The sequence below is a fragment of the Diabrotica undecimpunctata genome, chromosome 5 (assembly GCF_040954645.1).
Source record: "Diabrotica undecimpunctata isolate CICGRU chromosome 5, icDiaUnde3, whole genome shotgun sequence".
NCBI lineage: Eukaryota > Metazoa > Arthropoda > Insecta > Coleoptera > Chrysomelidae > Diabrotica > Diabrotica undecimpunctata.
In genome coordinates, this window is record NC_092807.1 from 84,496,878 (window position 1) to 84,521,627 (window position 24,750).

Consider the following 24,750-nt stretch of genomic DNA (forward strand, 5'->3'; position numbering starts at 1 on the left):
TATTTTCTTTCACAGTTTTTAGGGTCTCTGCTTCGAGTTTAATATTTTTGAAATAATTAAACACATTAAATATAATCTCCCGAGATTGTCCACTGATAACAGAATTATTCTTTCTACTATTTTTCAACGCCATCGTTAGAAATTGTCACAAATACACTTAACTATCCGAAATAATAAGAAGTCTGAAAAATAATAGCTGCAAATCACTTAAGTGTTACGCACCTGATAACTGGGAGGATACTAAAGACCACCACCTAAGCCACTAAGCAATTTTGGGTTTGTGCGCACCGCCAAGTTAACTGGCGATGACAGTAATATAAGGCACTCACATATAAATTTACTAACTTATTTGAAAGTAAAAAGAATGCCAACGGCACATAGCGTCCATTTTCAAGTCGTGAACTGTAAATAGTCAAATCTTTGAATGCTCTAAACACAGAAGAATTATTCTAAATTCAGCGTTTAAAATATTTTCCACAGTACTATATCACCGTATGGCACCATATGCAAAACTGATAATAGACTTGTTTCAGAGTTGGTAAATCGACAATTCGTCAAATTTCAACCCTAAAACAAATTTTGGAAAAAAAACTGGAATGTGGCTTTGATACTCATCACATATTTATAGAATACAAAGTAGCCTACGACTCTGTGAGTAAAAGAGAAATGCTCAAAGCAATGAAAGAGCTAGGAATATCCAATCAGTTGGTAAATTTAATTTATTGTTGGGAGAACGGAAAACGCTATACGAGAGGTGTATGTAGCATTAAAAGAATCATCAAAAATAAGTATACGAAAATAAGCACGCAACCATAAATTACGCTATAACCTACGACTACTTATTTTAGAAAACAACGCCATCGAAGCAGTGAACGAATTTGTATACCTGGGAGTTCTCCTTAACACTGAAAATAATACTACCTCAGAGATAAACAGCAGAATTTATACGGCCAACAGATGCTATTTTGGGCTTAATATCTTCCTTAAAACCACAATTACATCGAGAAATACAAAAATAAAACTCTACAGAACAATAATACGCCCAGTCCTAACATATGGTGCGCAGAGACCTGGACTCTAACAAAAATAATAAAAACATGTTAGGATGTTTCGAAAGAAAAGTATTAAGGCGAATCTATGGAGACGTGAATAACAATGCGGTGTGGAAAAGACAATACAACTTCAAACTTTGTAGAATATACCAGGAACCTGATATTGTAAAACACTTGGACAAGGAAAGAGAGGGGACATGTAATCATATGGAATTGACTGGAGCCTAAACCGGCACCAGAAAGTTCGCCAGCGCATATTTTATTTCTTTAGTAGATTAAGAATAATGGATATACATCTTTAAATAGATTTTTGTCAAAATTTATAATTTATTTATATAAAATTTATAATTTATAATTGAACGCTGGCATAAGAATCACTTCTTGGACATGATTTTATCATTACATATTTTGTAGTAGATCGATATAGTGTTTTAGTAAATCAGTAAATTGAAGTTAAAATCAGGGGATTTACTGAAGAATCAGTAGACCTGGTAACTCTGCGAGAGGTAGTAATGTAGCAACGTACAGGCACCAAAACATGACGGTCACATCGAAACTGGCTCCACTTTTCGAAGGTTTATTACATGAGTGTTACCTGTTCTCTCTCTTTCCTTGTCTAAGGTAAAACATATTGAGATAGGATGTCTAAGGTGGATAGGACAGCTAGAAAAACGCTCCTTGATAGACCCATTGGTCAGAGAAGAAGGGGAAGACCCAGAACAAGGTTCCTGGATAACATCGATGAAGACATGAGAAATATGGGAATACGTGCTTGACGGAGAAAGGCGATAGATAGAAACGACTGGAGAGAAATGCTTGAAGAGACTAGAACCCACGCAGAGTTGTAAAGCCAGAATGATGATGATGATGAACTGTAAATAGTTGAGTAAAAAATTGTGTGCAGTATTTAAAAGTTCTATCAACATAAATAATTGTTTCTAATTAACTTAAAGATGTTAAGTTGGATACACAAGAAAAAGCAACAAATTTTTGTACCGGATCATTTTTTAATAAAAATTGTTCTTGCTTGGGGAATAACTTGTTTTCGATTATTATAAATATTTTTTCTAATCAAATGTACACCTTCTATAGTAAGAATTTCAGTGGCAGTTTGTTTAATTTTGCTGTGTATAAACTTTATTGATTTTTAACACAAATCGTCCATTGCCCTCCGCTTAACACCTGTAGTTAATTTTTGCCGGTTTAACAATGTTTTTGATAAACTTTCATGGTTATGGATATCACTACATTCAACTACACTGTTACAAATATTTAGAGTTTTAACACATGCTTTGCAACTTCTTTGTACACGCTGCCAACGTTTGATATTATTAGCAAGCATTTTATGGGAGTTATACTTATAATTGTCAATAACTAGAAGTTATTGTTCATTGACTTACCCTTTTTGCTTAATATTTCACTTATTTAAAATTTCTGCATTATGAACTAAATACATTCAAACTGTAATTAAAGTAATAATATTAAGATACGCAACACCTCTATTTCTTATAAAATTTCAGGTAGAATATTAATTGCCAACCTCTTATAAGAAATATATCACTTACAATTTTTGACACGGAAAAACCCAATCAAATATTGAACAAGGGAATATGAGCTGTATCATACTTATACTTTAGTGATAATATCGTCATACAATTTTAAGTAAGAAGTAGTTTTTTATTAAGGTAACTAAAAAGTTGTGTAAAGTTTGTTTAGCAGTAAATGGTTGACTTTAATTAGTACCAAATATAAACACCCTTTGTTAACCGGTAATAGTATAAAAGGCCCGGTCTCGGGTAACAATGGTTTACCTGAGGTACAAGGTCTTAACAATGGGCCAAGTTAGATAAATTTAATAATATTTACGACCGCACTAATTGAAGTCAACCATTTTCTGCTAAACAAACTAGCTGTACCTAGTGTATTTTTATGTATGAGAGAGTAATAAAACAATAAATTATGTATGCAAATCCCTAAACTGTTGATACGGGTGACTCAATAAAAAACAGATATTTGTCAACAAGTTTACAGAAGTATATAGGAAAACAAGTTTAAATTGAGTATGACCACCAGGTATACAGGTTAGAGCAGAATAGAATACAATAGTTGTGAGGGTTACTAATCCCTAAATAAGGTTGCCAGTATCGGAGTGATGGAGGTTAACAGGTACTAATGAATTTGCAAGAAATGTAAGATGTTTATTTTATTGGTTATATATAACCAATAAAAGTTTATTAAGTACTTACCTATTTGCAAAATAAACTTTAATTCTTTAGATAAAATAAAACGTTTTATTTTATCTATTTGCAAAATAAAGTTTAAATCTTTGCCTATTTGCAAAATAAAGTTTAATTCTTTAGATAAAATAAAACGTTTTATTTTATCTGAAATGAGTGCATTCCACGAAGTAAGGGTTTCAACAATCAAACATTTAATTCTTTAATTCCAGGAATCTACGACAGTAATTGACTAGATAATTACCTTCTAAACTTATTCCACAGAAAATGTGATAGTGGGTTTTTCCATTTTGTATATAGGAAGGTCCAAGTGGCGTATTCAAAATTCTTAACAGTTCACTAAAAGTAGGTACTTCAGTTGCAAGGTGCAGTTTATTGTGTAAACTAGTGTTATGGAAAATTTGGAAGTGCCGTGTAAACGCCGAAAAATTGGTCCTCTAACAGTTAATGAAAAAACATTAATATTTAATTGTTTTAAATCATTTACAGACAAACGTTTATGTGAAAGTGTTGATGAGACCGTTGAGTTAGTTAGCAGTACACTTGGTGTTGGGAAATCTACGATTTACAGAGTTATTAAAGAAGAGAAATGTGGTAGTTTTCAAATGCCACGTAATGCTCCAGGGAAACCAAAATTTTAAATAGAATATCATTTTAAAGAAGGACTTCGACGGAAAGTGCATGAATTCTTCTTTAGACAAGAATTTCCAACATTGGATAAAGTTCTTGTCTCAGTTCGAGATGATAAGGATTACCCAGAAATGAGTCGAAGTACGTTATGGAAACTTTTAAAAGAAATAGGCTTCCGCTGGAAAAAGAATCCTAGAAAGTCTATTTTATTAGAAAGAAGCGATATTGTCATATGGAGAAGACATTTTCTAAGAACCATAAAGTAAATGAGAAACCAAAAAAAAAAAATATTTTATCTTGATGAAACATGGATCAACGAGGGTCATACACCAAATAAATTTTGGCAGGATGAAACTGTTACAAGTCAAAGGCACGCTTTTGTAAATAACTTATCTACTGGTTTAAACCCATCAGGAAAGCGACGCAGGCTGATAATAGTACACATTGGCAGTTCAGACGGTTTTGTTGAAGGTGGTTTATTAACTTTTGAATCAACTCGTACCGGTGACTACCATGAAGACATGAACGCTGATGTCTTTCAAGAATGGTTCGAACAAATGATAGATCTTCTTCCTAAGAACTGTGTAATAGTAATGGATAATGCAAGTTATCACTCCAGACTTATATTAACCACAACCAAGTGGTTAAAAAAAGACTTGCAGAATTGGCTGAGTTCAAAAAATATTACGTACCATCCCGGATCTATAAGAAAGGAACTTTATTCGTTGTGTGCCCTTCATAAAGAAAAATTTAAAAAATACGAAATTGATGAAATTGCCAAAAATCGTGGAATGACAGTACTTAGATCCCCACCATATCATTGTGAATTAAACCCGATTGAACTGGTATGGGCACAGATAAAGAGTGAAGTTTCAAGAAAAAATACCACTTTTAAAATTCATCATGTTAAACAGTTGTTTTTGGAGGCCGTAAATAATGTAAAACCTGAAAACTGGGAAAAGGCAGTAAATCACACTATTAAAGAAGAGGAAAAAATGTGGAAGCTGGACAATATTACTGATAAAATGATCGAGCCAGTTATTATAAATCTTGGTTCTGAAAGTTCATCTTCTGAATCTGATTTGGATTTGTAACAAGTAGCTGGAAGTTTTATATTAATATTTTTATTCATCTATTTAACATACCTTAGACGGTTTTAAAAACTCTTTTTCTCTTTTGTAATTTTTAAAAATTAAAAAAAATGTGAATTTTTTAAAACCTTTTTTAATGTAGGCCAGTCAGTTCTAATATAGTGTGTGATAAAAGAGGTCACTTTTGTTTACATACACATAACACTTTATAACACTGAAATAATTCATTTATTTTTTACAATTATTCAAAGCAATTTTTCAATTAATCTTGAGCACGCCCATGAAGTGGTCGGAGCTACCAGTTAAAATTATGCTAATTACTCTCTCGTTCATAAAAATAAACTATAGTAAAGGCGTTTTTAAACCATCTTTTCTAAAATTATTGTAAACGTCAGAGATAGCGGACAAGACACATACAGAATAAGAAGAAAAAACTAGTACATATTTTCAATGATTAGTTACGTCCGCGGCAAATGCCCATGTTATTTCCGTAGGCTTTTTAGTTTGTCTGATTTTTTTGGAGATCTCACCTGCTACCGGTAAAGTTTTGAAAGTGGAGATTTGGGTTGTTTTCTCTAATGGATAGTTTTTTGGCTTGAACAAATTGTTCCTGTATTGGGGACGTTTTATATCATTTGGTGTGGGTGGATTTGGAGAGTTGGATATTTTTAGGGTTTGAACAGATTGTTCTCGTATTGAAGATAAGTATTTCATATAATTGGCTGCGATCAATCTACTTAACAAAATTATTTTGTTTAATAAAATAACTGGTATTCGGTACCAAGAACTTATTAAGCACATGGTACTTTTTATTAAATTTATGGTTATCAGGTGATCAGGCAAGAAATTATGTGATACGTTTTTGTCTGATTCTTTTCCTCGGTCAAGGGTTCAATATTTATTTTACGATCCATCTTATAGTTATGTTAATTAAAAATTTTACAAGATTTTTTTAATTTTTCGGTCAAATTGTTTGAAATGATTTATGTTAGAATTTAATTTTCCCTTTAGGAATTCTTAGATATTAAATTAGTTTTTTAGGAATAAACTGCCAATTGTTTTTCTTTAAAGGTTGTTTTATTTTTATCACATATCATTTAGTTTACCCCAGGATGTATTTTGTTCAAGAGTGATCCATAAACCATAAATGTTCTGTTTTTTTTTTGTTGCGGTATCGAGTACTTCACAGTATGATTTAATACTTTATATCACAGGTTGATGAGTAATAACCATCCAATAATAAACAATTGTGTAAATTTAAATGTTATGTAATTTTTATCATATTTTTCTCGGTAAAATTTTAAAAAAATATTAATTTGTGCACTTTTCCTTTTATGAAAAACATTTAGTTCGTTTTCCCAAATTTGTCAAGTATATGTTCTAGTTCACGTTTATTGTTGAGAGCCATCCATGCTAATTTTATTTTTTGATTTCGCAGATTTGTTTATTTCGACCTTAGTTCGTGGCCTAAATATTTATAAGATACTTTGTACTCGATTTCTTTATGTTTTATAGATATATTAATATGGTTCTGGTAATATTTCTTGTGGCATTTCAATATTATGTGCTATATTTAATGATAATTTACCAAAATTTTAATGGAAAATACGTTACTTTTGACAGTTCAACTTTCTCTTCGGAAATCGTACATAACATAAAAAATAAATTGGAATAAAATAAGAAACAATGAAGGAAGAAATCAACGAATTATAATTTGATTTTTGTTACTAGTAAATAATGTCGTAATTTTGTACTTTAATTTTGAGTTCTAAGTTGTCTAATATGTGTACTTTTAATGCTTATGATTTCTTAAATTCCCTCGTTTCTTCTCTGTGTAATCTTAATTCACCGGCCGCTCTCATCCAATTATCAATTTATGTTGCTGCCAAAGTCTTTATATCTTCTACATTCTGTGTTTGTCCAAATTGCTGTTAGTTGTTATGTGTATGCCTAGATATTTATACATTTTACAGTGATTTATTTGTTGGAGTTGCTCTTCCAAAATTAGATTTTGTTTCTGCACTTTAACGAATTTCACAATATATGGATCGGTGTATAACTGATATAGTTCAAAGTTGTATCTTTGACTCCAGAGCCCATTTTCATTTACGGCCTCAAAAATCTTTCTAAGGTTTCTCATCACTTTCAGATAAGGTCTACGTTTCAGCCCCATATATCAAAATCGGTCTTATTAATGTCTTGTATATATAAAGGGTGGGATCTTAGTGGGAAATTTAGGTGGGATCCCAAAGTCTATCATTGCATTATATAATGCAGTTTTTTTCACACTGTCATAGGCTGCTTTGAAGTTGACGAAGAGATGGTGTGTACCTATGTTATATTCTAGTGACTTTTCTAGAATTTGCCTATGTGCTTAAATTTTATTTGTAGTTGACTTTCCAGCAGTAAATCCATATTAATATTGACCAACAATATCCTTTGTAAAATGTTTTAGTTTTTCAAACAATACATTGCCGAATATTTTATACCCAGATGCTAACATAGTATTGCCTCTATAGTTCTTACACTACAGTTGATCAACCTTTTTATATAACGGACATAATATTCCCTTTAACCACTTTTCTGGTACCAATTCATTCTGCCACATAAGTACTATTAGTTTATGGATTGCTGCAAAAAGTTGATCAACATATCTTTTATACATTTCCGAACATATTTTATCGATTTCTGGGGCTTTATTGTCTTTGAGTTTTAGGATGGCATTTGACACTTCTTCTCTTGTTAAGTCTTCACTGTACAGTGGACGTTGTAGATTTTGTTGACTGTCTAGGTTATAACCTCCTTCAATATCGTTTATATTAAGATGTTCGCTGAAATGTTGTGCCCATCTGTTAAGAACTGAGTTTTTATCATGTAGAATTTCACTGTTAGTGTCTTTACAAATTTTTAATCGTGATTTAATTTCTCGACGGCTATTATTTAAGGCTTTGTAGTACTTCCTCGTTTCATTTTTATCGAATAAACTTTGTATCCGTATATTTACCTATAGTTAGGTAATGTCTTCTTCTTTTTCTATGTTTTCTGTTCTTATTTGATCTTCAATATGTTGTCTGTATACATTTGCAATGTCGGGATCTTTTAGTTTATTAATGTTGATTTTTTCTCTCCTTTTCCCGATCTCCTTTTTTAAATCGGATATTCTCCCTTTAAATTGTGCTCTAACTAATAATGATCACTATCTATATTTGATCCTTTAAATGATCTAACATCTAGTAAGTTAGACCAGTGTCTTGCATCGATAATTATTTGATTTATTTGGTTAACCGTTCCATTATCAGGAGTTTTCCAAGTTACTTTATGTATATCTTTATGGGAAAATCGTGTCCCAGTTATTACTTCGTTCTTAGGCATCGCAAAGTTTATGATTCTAAGACCGTTATTATTAGTCTACGTGTAGGCTCTCTTTTACGATGGTGGGCTAAAATATATTCTCTCATCCGACTTTAGCATTAAATAAATTTAAAGTAATACGTGCTAAATAAGTTTAGGTATCATATATTCTAGATCTTTGTAGTTCTGAGCCAAGACTTTGGTCGTTTGCAAACCATATTGTGTACAATATGGTATCGTTTAGAGGGATTCCCATACCATGAAATTTCCATTTTCAAGTCACAGTGGATCTTAAACAAAGTCGGGGACAGAGATCATCTTTATTTGAGCCCTTTGTTTACCATAAATCCTTTGGATATCTCTTGGTCTATCTTTATTTTGCTCGTGTTCTTTAGTTTTTTATAAGTTTATTTTTTTTAAGCTTCCCATAATTTTTGTTGTGGTACACTGTAGTATGCTTTTCGAAGATTACGTGTAGGAGGTGTATTGCTTGATTTCATGCCCCTTTTTTTCTGTAAGTTGGGTAATCGTAAAAAGATGATCAATGATCGATCTACCTACTCTGAAGCTAGCCTGTTCTTTGGTCTCCATGTAACTGTATTCTTCCAATATTCTCTTTTTTAATAATTTTCCGTAAACTCTCAATATAGTACCTAACACTGCTATTGCTCGATAGTTGTCACATATATCTTTAGCTCCCTTTTTATGTATGGTTAATATAAACGATTAACTCAAGATATAGAGAAGAAACAATTCAGGTTGTATGGGCATGTTCAACGGATGCCAGCAACAAGACTCCCCAAAAAAGTAATAGAATGGTAATCGATAGGTCGACGGAAAAGAGGAAGACCCAGATTAGAATGGCAACACGGAAACAAGTCCATGAGCGAAAGAAATTTAACAACAAACGACTGCGAAGATAGGAAGAGATATTGTTTAGGTATCGGACAACGTCGAAAGACATTCTAAACCGATGTATATATATATATATATATATATATATATATATATATATATATATATATATATATATATATATATATATATATATATATATATATATATATATATATATATAATATAAATGATATTTTTCACTCTTCCGGTACATTTTCTCCATTTATACATTGTTGATACATGCTGGTTAGTTGCCTGTATAGTTTGTCGGTTCCGTATTTTAGTAGTTCGGGTGGCATATTACCTAAACCTGATGATTTTTTGTTTTTGAGCATTTGACATACTTGTTTTACTTCGATTTTGTCAATCCTAAGTGGGGATGCCTTTGTGTTTACTTGTACGTAAGAGTGTTTATGTGGTGAATATTATGTCCTTTTCTTTAACAGTAATTTTTTAAAGTATTCGTCCCATCTACGTAGGCTATTAGGAGCAATGATATCTTTACTCTTTTTTTTTCGAAAAGATTTAAGTACTTTTCAGCTTTCGGTACTTCTGCTAACTCCCAGGTTATTGTTAATTCTCGAGCAGTTTGTTTTCCAGCATTCGTTTTTCGTTTTGGTTATTGCCCTTCGTATCTCTATTTGAGCTGTTTGTTATTTGTGTTTACTTTAATCCGTTTTACGTTCAGAAATATGTTGTATTTATCACGTTTGAGTTTTATTTTCTCTTCAATTTCTTCATTTCACCAATAGGGCTTTCTTTGTGCTGTGTTTTCACACTTAACCAACGGTTCTTCTGCTGCACCGTTTAAACATTCTTTTGTATAGTTGTATTGGTCCTTTACAGTATCAAAGTTTTCGCATGTGAGTTTTTCATCTAGACATTTTTTGTACTTGTGCTTTCTCTCTATACTCGAGCATCTTGTACCTTGAGCTTTGTACTTTGTCGAGTTATCACATAACCCAGCGTTTCTCAATCTTTCACTATTTGCGACCCAATTTTCCATAATTATTTTCACCGTGCGCCCCCTCGTGCAGTAACAATATATGTATGCAATGTACCTAAGTATTTTGATATCTGGTAACACCGACCCAGAACCGATGTCTCTCTTAGCGAGAAGTTCCAAGTTATTTCGAACATTCTCGACCGTCTGCATCTCCTCAGTTCTGACCAGTCTTAGTCGAGTCAGTCCTTCTGTACCTGTTAAATTTATTGTGAATGTGTGTGTTGTTGTTTGCGTGTTAATTGTAGTTCACAGTTTTTAAAAAAATTCCAAGCGGCAAGCTGTTAATACAAATTTATACAAAATTATGATTCTAGATAGTGGAAAGTGGTTCCAAAAATAGAATCACGAACATATTCTCACAAAATTTAAGTATACTTAAATTTTGTGTTTACCTTTAAGAAAGTAAATGAAGAAGAAAGGCCTCTGTGTATTATTTGCTTTAAAATTTTAGCAGCCGATAACATGAAACCTAATAAACTTAAAAGACATTTGGAAACGCTTCATAGTGAGTACATTAACAAACTCTTAGAATTCTTTGGGTAAGACCTAAAATTAAAATCACATAAAAAGCAAAATTTGAAATATGGTCATTAAGAAGAATGATGCGCATACCTTGGGTGGATAGAGTTCGAAACGATGACGTCCTTAAGAGAGCCGGCGTGGAAAGAGAACTCTTTAAATTGATTAAAAAACGCAAGATTGGTTACCTTGGGCACATATTGAGAGGAGCAAAATATGAAATACCACAGTTAATCCTACAAGGGAAGATCGAAGGTAGGAGAGGAGCCGGCCGCAAACAATTATCCTGGTTAAGAAATATTAAAGAATGGACAGGAATACACAATACAGGCGAGCTGTGTCACGCCGCCAAGAACAGAATTCTAGTAATGAGATAGTTGCCTACGCACTTTGGTGTATGGCATGTTAAGAAAAAGAAAAAAAAGCAAAAATCATTTAAAAATAAACTTTGACTGTGAATGAAAAAGCTTTGCTTGCCTCTAATAAAGTCTCATATCAAATAGCCAGATGTAAGAAGACCCACAATATTGGCGAGGAAACTATGTTTGGAGCTAATTTTGTCAAGAAATTTGAGTGTATACCTTTATCAAGTGATACTGTTGTCCGTCGAATCGGTCATATAGCTAAAGATGTACAGGATCAGCTAGTCGGGAAGTTACGCTACAAGCTGTTTTCGATTCATCTTGATGAGGCAACAGATAGCAATAAAGATGCTCATTTTATTGCCTACGTTCGATTTTGTGATTGCATATCAGTAGTAGAAAAACTACTTTTCTGCAAACCAATAGAACTGAAAGTAACATCGCTCGCATTATTTGCTATCTTAAATGTTTATACAAACGAGTCAAAAATAAAGTGAAAGATTTGCGTCAGAATATGTACCGATTGTGCTCGTGCAATGTCCAGAAAATTTCAAAGTCTACAAGCGCTTGTGAAACAAAAGTCTCCCATGTGTATATGTATAGACTGTATGATACACATAGAAGCCCTGGCTTTCAAAGAAATGTCTCCTGCCCTGAATATTATCCTAACTAGGGTTGCAACAGTGAAATAATGAGTAAATGAGACCTTTGAAAACTAGAATCTTTTCTGCACTTTCTAAAGACATTGGTGCAGTACGTTCACCATTATTTTTTTTTGTGAGGCAAGATGGTTATCCCGTGGGAAATTTTTACAACGTGTTTTTCAATCATCCAGGGTTGTTTGTTGTCAGTGTTTGGACACCAATTTGTCTCAAATAATGTACTTGTCCCGATGATCTACGTTCTTACCTCTAAATTTTGCGCGACTCTTTTTTAACAGCTAGTCCTTTAGTCTTTTATGTACGATATACACTTTTGTAGTAAGGCATGGTTAACCTGTTTAAATCGCATACAGACGCATCTATACTTTAATAACAATTGGAATTGTTACAGTTTTCAAACATGAACTAAGTAGAATTTTGACATCGTAAATTAAATTTAATATTCCTGGTTTAATACTTTATACCATAATGCCATCTTTTTCAGTTGCTCCCTTGTCTTTCGTTTCTCTTAATGTCATTTCAAATTCTGATGAAGTACTTTTCGTTCTAGACCTTGACTGTAAGTTATTGGAATTTATATTACATCATGTTAGTGACATGTTTTCTGTATACCACGCTGTAAAAATATTTAATGAAAATAAAATGTAGCTACCAGAAAAAGGAGTCATGGCGCTCCCCGGACTATAAGAATTGGCTTGTTATCCCGCACATAAACCGAACCATAGACTACGGTATCTTTTTACAACGGGTAGGTACACTTTTTCAGAAAAGTGACGTTGAAAGGTGCACATGTATATCTGGTGATTTAATGAGGTAGAATGGTTGAATCTTGGCTAAATGGTCAGATAAGTTGTTGATCAAAGAGATGAGACTATTGGCGAACCATGTATCAACGTCTGCAGCTTCTCAGAAACGAGACTTCAACATGGAGGCCTTTAACACTTGATTTTATTTTACATCATGAAAAACACGCCAGAATGAAATAGCATTTTATGTACATTGATTTAAATTGGGTATAAATTTAAATTTTTTATATATTGAACATAAAAACTATATTGTTTATAAATTTAGCATAACACTAAATATCGAGCAAATTTTTATTAATTTCAGTTGAAATATCTAATTACTACTTTTTGCACAATGATTTTATGTATAACTACATATATATATATATATATATATATATATATATATATATATATATATATATATTATATATTCATATATATGTATATATATATATGTATATATATATATATATATATATATATATATATATATATATATATATATATATATATATATGTATATTGGTTTTGTTTTTCGTCTATAAAATCCCAAAATGTCTATAAAATTTCGTCTGTAAAATGGCGATTTGCAACAAAAAATAATTAGATAAAATTGTAATAATAAACTAAGAGTGGGGAAAAAAATATCAGTTTTTAACGTTAAAAACTAAAAAATTATGAACAAATAAAATACTTTTAGGTAAGGTCAACTAAAAAGAGCCCTAATTACGCTACAATGTTTAAAATGTTTGTGACAGTACCATTTGTGTAAAATAGTCAACTTATTTAAGTTAAGAAGAATAGTTTTTAAATATAAGGACACAAAAAAGGACATTGTTGGGAAAATAGATCCGTTTGAAGGTAGGGGTATTTGTGAATAAATCAAAAGTAAAAACAAAATAAAACGTACATTACGTTACAAAAAATTAGAGCTCTAGTAGAAAGAAGAAAGCACCGTAATATCTAGAACTCCTTAAAACCACAGAAAATATTGATGGAATAGTAATGGAGAAAGGTTTCGAAGCATTCGAATAATCAAGACATTTTTGCATTAAACGAACAACAGTGAAACAAAAATCATGGCGCTGGAAGATAGATTATGGAAATAAGGTAAAAAAAAAACAAAAAATAATATAATAATCAAAGGGGTCGATATATGAAGAGAACATACAAAAAACTTAGGACTTATATCATCTCAGATGACCTTATTACTAAGGTAGTTGCCCTCAAAGCTTACGAGATTCTATAATGATATTAATAATGACATGACTACACAGCAAAAAGAGATAAATAGCTCGGAGAAAAAGCTAAGTAAGAAAAAGGAAAAGAAAGGATGGTACAAGTAAGCTTTAGAAACCTAATCATAAATTACCAAATATACCGTCGGAAAAAAATTACAATAAAGATTAGGAAAAAATAATCAAATGCAAGTAAAGAAACCAGAAATATTAAAAACTATTTCCCAGCTAAAAAACTAGAACCATACGAAGACAAAGAAAGTAGAAACAACGTCATAGTAAAAATATAAACCACGTTTATCAGGAAAACAAATATAAATCAATCGGAATGGTACTCTCTCAAGAGATAGCTGAAAAACTGGAACTTCTTCAAATCAATAATTCCTTTTATTATCAATAAGTCACTAATTTAATAGTATTCTTCAGAAAAACGACTACAAGCTATACGGGGACTGTACTGTACTCATAAAACAGGCTGTAGTACATAATAAGTCAGATTTCATATTATTTAATAAACCATCTAGATGCTTCATAGCACTTAATTAATCTAGCAATACCTAATAACAATAATTTGCAACAAAAGAAGATCTCCAAGTAAAACATCAAATACAAATAGGAAGATTATCGAGAATACATAGACGATAATAATTATTCTCTCTGGTGTCATCACGAAGAACCTTTTAGATGACATAAACTAGTTAAGAAAATTTTTGTGAGATATGTATCACGTCCCTTACACTCAAAAAATCTTTGGTTCAGAGTTTAATCCTTTTTATACCGTAGGTGTTTATGATAAGTAAGTTTTCTGCTTAGAGGAAGTGAGAGTTGTGTAAATTAAATCTGAATAATAATATAGCCTATTTCGAGCTGCTGTAAATAGAATAAAATGAGTCAATGTGGTCACTAACATCATTACAAGATAAACACATTTAGAATAATCATAAAGATCTTAATTTGCTTTCAAGTTTACATTAAATAAACAAAAAGAAAATAGTCACATAAAATTAAATTTCGGAAGAACAGTTATTAGAGCCCTCTGTTTGAATATCTCTATTTTTCATTTTAAGCGATAATTTTTTTTCTTCATAATGATAGTAGTAACATTATCATCATCATCATCTTCCTCATCATCATTATATTCATTAACAGCTTGGCAGATGTGTTGTGGTTCATCATTGAGCTTCAGTAGCTCCGATGAATTATATTTGTTATATGAATTATAAGCAGTATACTGCTTGTTAAGAAGCTTTTTCGTGATGTCTGCCCATCGCTGTGATTTGCGTTAACTCTGAGGCCTTCCTTGAACCACAAACCGCTCTATTTTATGATTACTGTAATGGATATGACCAAAGAACTTTAAAATCCCAGAGTAAACAGCACTAGAGAGTCTCTGATTAGGTTTATTTTCATCTAAAACCGAGATATTCGTACGGCGAGCGGTCCATGGAATTCGAAGTATTCGTCTTCATGTTCACATTTCAAAAGCTTCTATGCGTGGTCTGTCTGATTCTTGGACTGTCCATGTCTTTCATACATACTAAAACAGAGTTGAAACGAGTCTCTTTTTGTTTGCCATAGTAATGTGATGATCACGCCAGACCCCATTCAGTTTAGTCATGGCTGCTCTTGCTAGTTGAATGCGTCTTCGAATGTAGAGCTCACAACTGCCTGCGTTGTTAAATAAAGCTCCAAGATATATCATAGAAGAGACGACCTCACATCCAGCAATAGTTCGGGTTTCAGGAAACTGTTATTGGCGATCAATAACCATGATTTTGGTTTTGTTGTAGTTAAGTTTGAGTCCAAATTTAGCACTTTTTGCCTCGAGTTTTTTTAAGAAGTTAGTAATTTCTTTTGGACTAGAGACTAAAATTGTAGTATCATCTGCGAAATGCAAGTTAGATTATCTAAACACCGCCTACTTTTACTACTCTCTCCCAACCATATATGACTCTGCGCATTATGAACCCCGAATATATGTTAAATAATAAGGGAAATAAAACGCATTCTTGGCGTACTCCCTTTTCCAAAGTTTATTCGGCAGATAGACATCCGCCCACTCGAATATATTAAGTAGTATAACAATATAACATATAACAATATAACAATATAACAATATAACAATAGATTTAAAACCCCTATCAAATATATATATACATCCATCTATGGCTCTATAGCTCAATTCGAGCCCTGACCCCCTCATTAAACTTCTCCGTCCGTTACGGTCTGTAGCGATTTTCCTCTACGATCGACTGCCAAGGAGATTTCTGGCGTTCTCATCCACAACATCCTTCTATCGCTTTCTCGGTCTTTCAATAGGTCTCGTTCCCTCCATTCTTGCATTTTTTGCAACAGTTTTTTTGAAAGTCTGTTTTTTTCTATCTTAAATACACGGCTTGCCCAGTGCCGTTATTTATATACTATTTAATTGTATTTGGTCCGCTACCTGTTGTTCTCATTTATAGAGCCTAGTATTCGTCTCAGTACCTTTCTTTCGAAGATATCTATACGGTTTACAGATTTTTAAGTCAACACCCAAGTTTCACATCCATAGCTCACAATGAGTCGGAGTATGGTTTTTTAGATTCGTATCTAAGTTTTTGATGTACCTACGTTTCGTGATTTAAATATCATGCTTATAGTAAAGTATGCCGTATCGGCTAGGATGATTCTTCTGCTAACCTCTGCATCGTTAATGTTGTCCTGTGTAGTGTTGACTACTATATATAAAGTTGTCTACTTTTTCTACATTATTAACTATCAGGTAGGATCTGGTCTTTCTTTCCGATTCACTTTGTACTAGGATTTTAGTCTTTTTTTTTTTCGTTTATTGACAGACCTATTTCTTTAGCAGGTGACTTAAGTTCTGTATACGTATTTTCACCTACTGCTTTACTTCTGATGATTATATTTATGTCAGCTACATACGCCACCAGTTAGACTGATTTATTGATAAATGTGTTTTTTGCACCTTCTAATGTTTTTCTTACTACGCATTCCAGTGCTAAATTAAACATATTGGCGCCAATCTATCACCCAGTTTTAATTTTTTTGTTATTTGAAGTGGATCTGTCATAAATAGTTGACTGATGGTTGATCTTCGCTGCCTAAATCGTGCCTGGTATTCTCGCATAACCTTCTCTGCACGGGATTGTAGTCTATGATTAAGTATACCGGTAAATAGTTTATATCCACAACACAGCAAGGAGATTACCCGACAGTTTTAACAAAGGAGTTTATCACACTTTTTATGGCTTGGGTAGATGACACTGTTATTTTTAATACATATTATATAACTTATTCACAAATACATATAAAAGAAATAATTTGTCAATAAATATTATCAATCAAGTTATTATCAACTAGTATTATACTAAGGCATGTCTAAACTAAAGAATATTGAATTAAAATGGTAACTGTCACACTAAAAAGAGAATCAAAATCTAGAGATTCATTAAAGTTAATGAAAAATAAAGAATAAAGAGAAAAGTCTTTTGTTAGTAGGCACACGCGTACTTAGACATTTTTCTTCTCTGTACGTCAATTGTTCTTATTAGCTGTTCAAAATTCAGTTTTGTCCATTGTCTGATGTTTATTACCCACGGTAGTCTTTTCTCTCCTAGTTCTTTCTTTCCCTTGATCTTTCCTTCCACGATTAGTTAACTATATTGGTACTTCATATTTCTCAGTATGTAGCCTAGGTGATGTTTTTCTAACTTTCGCTGTGTTTAAAAGTTCTCATTCTAGCCTATCCTATACAGCACTTCTTCGTTTGAGGTAAGCGATGTCCATGAAATCTTAAGGATTCGCCGGTAGATCCACATTTCAAAGACCTCCAATTTATTTACGGTTGATGTTTTAAGAATCCACTTTTTAACTGCGTAAAAAGAGTCGATCAGATGTAACATTTTGATAAACGTAGTCAAAATTAGAAAAGGAGATGGCAATTCAGATTTTTTAAAAGCAAATATCGATCTTAATATTTTGACTTGATGTTAAGCAAATACTTATAATTTTAATATTTGGTATGTAAGTGACTGTTTGAATTATTTTGTGCAATGTGGTGAAGCTGTATGTATATTGTGTTAACATTCTATATATGAGTCCTATATGTAATTTTATTAAAAAACTATATTGGTAACGAATTTTTATCAATTTATTCAAGAGACAGGCGCACGTGGCAAATTTCTCTTTTTCATCTTTTTTATGCTTATTAATTTTAAATATTTTAATTTGTGGAAAATAGGTGGGTATCTTCTTACATTACAGCTCAGACAAAGACATAAATTCTAAACTACCTGAATTACCCTCCTCATACTCATAACTACTAAAGTTAAATTTTAATAAGAGTTAACCATTCGTCTAGTATGCTGTTCACGTTGTATGACAGGTAGTACCAGTTATAATAAATTGTTTGTAAATAAGAAATAAATTACTCACACAGGTATTAATATGTTGGGAAAATTTTAGCGGATTATTCAAAGTAAACCAAGATTATTTGCACTAATTATAGGTTTATTGGTTTTAATATTAACAACTATTTTAGAAGTATTATGTATCTCAGAACACTTCTACTGTCTCCCTACGGAGGTTGGCAATAATAATGGCTATTTTTATTTTTGAACTTGCTGCTCTAAATAAATCAATTGATCTGCCTTGATTCCAATCACGTAGATTCTTTAACCAAGAATTTCTGCCTTCGGTCAACCAATCTTCTTCCTTGGATCTCTTCCTGTATTATGAGTCTCAAAATTTTATATTTTGTCATCTCATCACGTGGCCAAGGTATTCCAGTGTTTCCAGCCTAGTTTGTATCGTGGTGATTAGTCCGGTTTCTTTACCAACCCTGAAGACTACTTCTTTATTTGTAATTCTTTCAGTCCATGATATTTTTAATACTCGGCGATATGTCCAGAGTTCGGAAGCCTCGATTCTTTTTAAATTGCATTTTTTTAATGCTCAGGTCTCAGCTCCGTAAGTAATATTGAAAATATATAATATCGAATGGTACGTAGTATGATTTCCAAACTAAAATTTTTGCACGTTAGGAGTGACTTCATTTGTGTAAATGTTGATCTGACAATCTCTATTCACCTGTTTATTTTTACAGTCTAACTATTGGTTTCATTGATCAAAGTTGCCAAGTATTGATATTTTTCTACTTGTTCTATCACTTTACCATTTATTGTCAATATGTGGTGTATATTTTGTGGTCTTCTTGTAAGTAGCTTTCGTTTCTTACCGTTTATAGTAATTCCCATTTCAGCATTATTAATAATTATTAAGCGTTCCATTAAATCTTGTAGGTCTTCTATGCTCGTTGCAATAATCACAGTGTCATCTGAATATCGTAAAGTAGTGTTAATTAATTTTCCGTTCACGGTAAGTCCCTCTATAATATATTATTAAGCGTATTTTAAACAATTTCTTTAGAATATAAGTTAACAGTTAGTTATAACAAAAGTGGCAATAAAACGCATCCCTCACTAACTTCTCTACAGATCTTAATTTTTTCTGCCTGTTGACCATTAATCTATACTATGGTACTTTAGTTACAATATTTACAATATTATTTTTGGATTATCTTTATGTTTTTGCTGTCAATGTCCTTATTCCTAAGTACTGATATTAGTTTTTTTATGTCTTACTCTGTCGAAAGCATTTTCGTTTTCAACAAAGCACAAGTGTATTATTGCGTAACTAGTGCTAGCCATTTTAATTTGTACTAAAGATGTCATCAGGGACCTTTAAGATAGTGGTTTCTCTTGGCTTTCTGCATTCTGATGGTACTTCAGCCTTCGAGATTAACTGCTCAGTCTCAGGAGAATAGAGTGTCCTTCCAGTTACCAGCTTATTTGCCCAAAGCAGTTGGCTGGTACAGGCTCGATTGCTTATCCCGGCAAACACTCGGACCTCAGTTTACTTGTAAGTTTGGAGGAAAACTCATAAATTAGATATTTTAGAATTTACATTTAATATATTATTTTTTACCCATTAAGCTAATGATTCGAAGGTCTTAACTAGTGGTTGAAACAGTTTTGGTGAAATATTTAAAAAGTCAGAGCTACTTCCATCTACTTTGACGCTTTCTTTACTAAGGACCATGTAAATATCAACACATTCAATGCGTTAATGGAAAAGCATATTAATTTTAAAATTCAGTAGAGTATGGAATAACTATCGGTATCGAACGAACAAAACCAGGCTAAAAATCAGAAAAGTATTGCCTTCCGTAATGCGTTCTGAAGCTTGTCATAAAGTTTGAATGATATTAAAATGTCTCAGATATCTTATATTATAACATTAAGGTATGGGTGTAACTAACCATTTTTTCTATTCATCAGTTAATGATTACTAGAGAGGCAAGAGGTTATTATATAGGTTATATAACAAATAATTAACGGATAACGTTGGCACATGATACTCGACTAAGGGTAAAATATTACCAGTTTGGTATATTATTTAGACAATTGTCAATTCTGTTTTGATAAACTATTGGATTTTGTAATATTAAATAATCTCAAAGGGATCTTGCAGCATTTTATAGATTATTGAATTAGAGTTACTCAATATTCATGAATTATTTCAGTTACATATATTCTTAAATTAATTAATTTATATTTTTTTTATGTGCCATCTCCACTAAGAAGTTTGGTAATCATCATGGGAATTTGCACTTTCGATATCTGTGCTCTAAAGGGATCGGCAGACGTGTAGTTCTGCTGATTTCGGAATATAAGGGACAAATATTGTTCACTCTTTAAACGACAGCTCATATTATTTAGGGTGCAATTTAGCGATGCAATGAATATACTACACAATATATATATATATATATATATATATATATATATATATATATATATATATATATATATATATATATATATATGTATATATATATATATATATATATATATATATATATATAATGTAACTGAATTAAAAAAAAAAATGTAAATGGTATACTCTTGCTTTAATTAAAGTGAAGTAGGTACTCAGTACAAAAATACCATGGCATAGCAAGCTATATATGACCTTAAATTTTAAGTATCTATCTAACAAATTAAAGTTTTATATTAAAATTTTGTAAAAAAGTAAGTGTTTAAAAAAGAGAATAAGAAATGATAATTTATCTGTTTTATTTTGCAATTTGCCTTTGAATATAAACGATTCAGTTGCGCAATTTTTGGATTTTAGAGACTGTTTTGCTTCATATCCCCTCGTATCTGTTTGTTGGCATTTCATCTATCGTGTTCGAGTTTTGTGTTTAAATTATTGAAAATTTAGTAAAATAATTTTTTTTTGTCATAAAATACCTAAGTAAATTTTAAGTCCTCTGAAATATTATGGATGCCAAGCAATTTATTCAGTTTTTCAAACAAAACTTAAACTGATATTTGGGAACAATTTTTTGTTTTCATTTTAACCATAGTGCTATTCCATAAACCATCTAGTACCATAAAAGATAATGGTTTAAAAAGTGTTTGCATAAAATAAACAGGTAACTTCGCTAAATATAGGCTGTATTAATAACTTGATTATATGAGGATAAAAAAAATATTTCGTATAATTATAAGGTGCATCAGAGGAATTATTTGTTATTTGCAATAACTATTGATTACAAGCGAATTATATGTCATCGCATCTGTGATTTTGTTTTGTTTGCTTTTTACTTCTATATAGGGTGGTCCTATATTCAAGTGAATACTTTTTTTTGTTATTGGTAATTAACATGTCTCGATGTTTATGGTCATTGATACGGGTACAGTTTACAACAAAATACAGATTATGCATACAAATATTTTACACAGTTTAGAGATGTTATACATACAAACACTTGGTACGACAATTAGTAGCGTAGCTGTATTATAAAACCCTATGAAGTCACTGGTTAAATGAGCTTAAATAAACAGACTTGAGAGTTAGGCTGGCAAGGTGTTATATTTTCTCGACTCTGCTTTATGTGATAGAAGCATGGACACTTAACGCATCGACTGCTAAAAAGTTGGAAGCATTTGAAATGTGGGTGTATAGAAGAATGCTGAAGATATCATGGACCGAGCATGTAACAAACAACGAAGTTATGAGAAGAATCAACAAAAGAATGGAAGTATTGGAAACCATCAAGACACGAAAGCTGCAATATCTGGGGCATTTTATGCGTAATGAGAGATACAACCTACTTTAATTGATTATACAAGGGAAAATCCAGGGCAAGAGAAGTGTAGGAAGAAGAAGAATCTCATAGTTGCGTAACTTAAGGGAACGGAACGTGACGGAACCTCCGTCACGTAGATGGTACGTGAAGAAGAAATAAACATGTTTTTTTTTATTTGTAACACTGTCAAAGCGGTTTGGAACATTACAATGTTTTTACGATTTCTCTTTAAGTTATGTTTTCTTTTTCTTCTTTGCGTGCCATATCAGAATTATCCGACGTTAGCGATAACAATTGCGAAGACTTCTCTATCTTCTGTCACATGGTATAAATGTCCTGCATTTGATATATGTGTCCATTCACAAAAGTTTTTTAAAATAGAAACTTGTTGTCTTGGTTAAAAAAACGGGCGTGGCAGTCCAGTGTGACTGCCGGTGGAAGTTACACCTCTATACACGCATTCGCCGTTACAAATTTATTTGGGAGTCAATCTGCACAATCATTACATATGTAATGCTATAGGTAAGACATAGCAGAAAGAGAAACATAATTAATAACAACTTACTAACAATTAATAAACAACTTTTGACTTGTAATAGGAGTAGAGTAAATGAAGGATTGAATCAATATTTTGATGAAAATGTATATTTTTATTTTCATATGTATGAAAGGAGTTGAATCCAAAAATTTTTTAATACATACTCTGCAGTAAAATTCATTGTTTATTTTGGTAGTAATATAATAATACAATACAAATTAAAATGCAATATTTATAAGTATTTATAAATGACAATAATATACATTTTTTCTACCTACGCATATATGTTTAATTTACCATTTAATAATATTAATAAAAAAGTCCTCTCCGACTGGGAATCGAACCCCGGTCTCCCGCGTGACAGGCGGGGATACTGACTACTATACTACCGAGGACATGACACAAACGTATTTCAAAATTGACAGTTCTGGATCATACAGTGATTTATTGAGATTATTATTTTAAAATACAAAAGACTAATATAATTATTAACATTTAATAAATAATACAAAACATATCACATAAATAATAATATTAATAAATATTTTATTATATACATAATATTATATGTATATATATATATATATATATATATATATATATATATATATATGTTTATATAATACCTATATATAATATTAAATTATATATACAAAAGGAACATTTTTATATTCGAGAGAGGAATAGAGAGAAAATATATCTTCTGTCTCTCTCTTACTCATTATCTTACATATGTAATGATTTCACAGATTCACTTCCATACAAATTTCCAACGTGGAGCGCGCGTATAGAAGTATAACTTCAAAAATCTTCGTTCTCTGTTTTATAATGTTAGAGATATTTAGGCCAGAACTCTTGTCTCAGAATCATTCATACACGCATTTATAAGAAGTGTGAGTTTAAGATGAGTGACACTCAATTCTGATTTTAAAACTAATTGGAAATACGAGAAGTTTTTTTGCGTTAAATGCGTAACATAACGAAGCAGAGACATAAATGTCATCATAAACATATGCAAGTTTTATTGATTATAGAAAAATATTTATTGCGTTAACCATTAAAAGATGATCGAACTCTGAGAACAACTGTAATTGACAAACAATACTTGCCAATTATCGCAGAACTTATTGGTACTAAACGTCAAGGATTTAAATGGAGCACACAACATCTGAAGATATACAAATCCGATCACAAGTGTGACAGGGTTGCGTCTTATCACCGCTATTATTTAATCTGTATTCGAAAGATATATTCAAAAAAGCATTAGGCTCAAGGTGAAATTAAGATTAACGGAATCAGCTTAGACAACATCAGGTACGTTGGTGATACCATCTTAATAGTAAAAAAATTCGGTTGCCTGTAAAGTCGGTTTTACGGGCGAAGATTTTACGTGACAACGTCTTTTTCTCGGTAGAATATTTATTGATATGAATATTATTAAATTGCACAATAGGAACAAGGAATCACTATCAACATGGGAGGAAATCAGCTTTTTTTAGATTGTCACCTTGAAATATCCATAAATTGACTGTATTTTTGTATCAAAGTGGGCTACTCCAATTAACTCAATTAATATACACAAAATAATATAAACAAAGCTTAAAAGGTTCTTTATGCTTTGAAAGTGGTTTATAAACAACTGAATTGTAATGTATATTTTACCGCCTTTAATAAATATGAAGTATAGACTAAATTTTGTGTAAAGAACAAACATTCAACAGACCTAATAGTAAAAACATATTGATTTAAGTGTGAATTTGAGATAATGTGCTGATAAAATGTTAAATCCTAAGAAAACAAAATTATGTTTTTATGTATATTCATTATACTTAATACTCTTGGGTAAAATACCTCATATCATATATGTCTTTAGACACAGTTAATAATTTTCATTGAAGTTTAAACTATAAAGAATGTTTACAATCATTGCTCAATATTAAATGGATAAATCCATAGCAATATTATAAAAGAATATAGGTCCCTAGGTAATTTTCTAAAATTATATCTGATAATCTGGTGGTTCCCCTAAAATAGGACCTTCTTTATTTTAGTAACAATCTGTTTTGGGGGAACCACAATATTTTTTATATATAAGGTGAATACGCAATTATTAAATGCACAAACGCAGTTCTTTCTTCATTAAAGTGAATTTGTGTGAGGTGTAAGCACTCCACATTTTCACTACAGACTCAGCTGACGATACTTTCAACGATTTTCA